A 2,546-nucleotide genomic window follows, 5' to 3' on the forward strand; every position below is an offset into this window, starting at 1 on the left:
TCATTGCTGTATAGTATATCATCATGTAAATAAGCCAGTTTATACATTCTGATGCTGTGTGCATTTGGGTTGCTTCCAGTTTGGGTTTATTACAAACAAGACTGATATGAACATTCACGTACTTATCTTTTGGTAGACAAATGTTCATCTTCCTGATGCGGATTGTGGTAGTTAGGCATTGCTGTGTAATAGATGAACCCAATGCTTAGGGCTAAAGACAACACACAGTTATTATCCCAGTTTCTTCAGGTCAGGAAATCTGGCACAGCTCACCGGGGTGGTTCTTTTTTTTTTTTTTTTTTCCTTTTTGTCTTTTTTCGTGACCGACAACGGATCGCAACCCTCAGTGTCACGCCCGTACCGGACCAGGACCGGCAACGGGATCGCAACCCTCGGTGTTGCTCCTGCACCTCGCTCAGCCAGTGAGCGGCCGGTCTGTATGTGGGATCCAAACCCTCGGCGGGAGTGCCGCCGTGCTCCCAAGCAGCGCACTGTAGCAGTGCGCCACCCGGCCGGGGGTGGTTCTGACAGAAGACTGCAATCAAGGTGTTTGGCTGGGATTGAAGCCACCTCAAGGCTTGACGGGGGAGGATCCACTTCTGAACTCATTTGCACAGCCCTTGGCAGGCCCTAGATCTACCTCCAGGCTTATCAGTATGAGCATCTCCATGGGACTGACATGACATGGCAGCTGGCTTCCCCAGTGTGAGTGATTTGAGAGATCACACTCAAGACAGAAGCCACAGTCTTTTTATAACCTAATCTTGGCAATGATACCCCATCACTCTGGTGTGGTCCATTTGCTAGAGGGGAGCTGTTAAGTCCAGCTTACTTTCCAGAAGGAATTACTCAGCTGAGCCAGTGCTTACCAATAACGATGTTTGCCAAGGACTCATCACCTTCCACCTTCCTAGACTTCCCACATATTCCATTTAATCCTTCCAACAACTCTACAAAGGAAGTGCAATTGTTATCTCAATTTCACAGATGGGGAAACTGAAGCTGAGAGAGGAAGTGCCCAGCTACCACCACCAAGAGTGCAGGCAACGTCCCCCAACTTAAAATGGTTCAACTTGCAATTTTTCAACCTTCCAATGGTACTAAAGAAATATGTATTCAATAGAAACCACTGAGGTTTTTTTTTTTTTTTTTTTTTGTCTTTTTTCGTGTCCGGCAACAGATTGCAACCCTCAGTGTTGCGCCCGGACCGGACCGGGACCGGCATCGGGATCACAACCCTCCGTGTTGCGGCCGCACCTCGCTCAGCCAGTGAGTGGGAACCGGTCTGTATGTGGGATCCGAGCCCTCGGCGGGGGTGCCGCCACGCTCCCAAGCGGCGCACTGTAGCAGTGTGCCACTGGGCCGGCCCAGAAACCACTGAGTTTTGAATTGTGATCTTCTCCCTGGTTAGCAATACTGAGATACTCTCGTGATGCTGGGTAGCAGCAGTGAGCCACAGCTGCCAGTTAGCAAGCAAACTCAAGGGTGAACAACCTACTGTGTACTGTATTGCCAGATGCTTCCACCCAGCTGAGGGCTGTCAGCGTTCTGAGCACATCTAAGGTGGGCTAGGCTCCACCGTGACGTCAGGTTAGGCAACTGTCAAGCACATATTTAACTTGTATTTTCAACTTACCAGGGGTTTATCGGGAGGTATCTTTATTCAAATCCAGATTTTTCCCCCTGAGGCAGCAGTGATTAACCACTGCATATCCTGGTCTTTTAAATGCACTCTTGGATTGGCCAGTTAGCTCAGTTGGTGCTGATAACACCAAAGTCAAGGGTTCAGAACCTCTCACTAGTCAGCCGCCACAACAACAAATCTTTACCAAAAGTACACATATTTAAAAGAGAAACTTAAAAGCTGTCACCTAAATTAGAAAAGTGTCTCCAGGGCCGGCCCGGTGGCACACTGGATAGTGCGCTGCTTGGGAAGCGCGGCGGCGCTCCCGCCCGAGGGTTCGGATCCCACATACAGACCGGTTCCCGCTCACTGGCTGAGCGAGGCGCGGGAGCAACGCTGAGGGTTGCGATCCCGTTGCCGGTCCCGGTCCGGTACGGGTGCGACACTGAGGGTTGCGATCCGTTGCCGGACACGGAAAAAGACAAAAAAAAAAAGAAAAGTGTCTCCAGCCAGAGTAGCTACAGAGCTGTCTGAGGCCAGGTGTTGCTCCCAGCACCCACCCTTGTTAAAGGGGAACAAATTTGAAGGTAGCATCTCCCTCCAAGAAGTCTGCAGGACCTTTCTCAGCGGTCCTCATTCAAGGGCAATCAGCTGTGCTCAGCCTGCCTCCCACCACTGCACCATGCCATCTCAGGCAAGCTGCTTCCCTGCTAAGCCTGTCAGATGAGGGCCGGCCCGGTGGTGCACTTGGTAGAGTGCTGCGCTTGGGAGCGCGGCGGCGCTCCTGCCGAGGGTTCGGATCCCATATAGAGACCGGTCCGCCAGTGAGTGCAGTGTGGGCGCGACACCGAGGGTTGCAATCCCATTACCAGTCACGAAAAAAAGACAAAAAGGGAAAAAAAAAAAAAAAAAAAAAAACCTG

The sequence above is a fragment of the Galeopterus variegatus genome, unplaced genomic scaffold, assembly GCF_000696425.1.
Source record: "Galeopterus variegatus unplaced genomic scaffold, G_variegatus-3.0.2 Scaffold3258, whole genome shotgun sequence".
Lineage (NCBI taxonomy): Eukaryota > Metazoa > Chordata > Mammalia > Dermoptera > Cynocephalidae > Galeopterus > Galeopterus variegatus.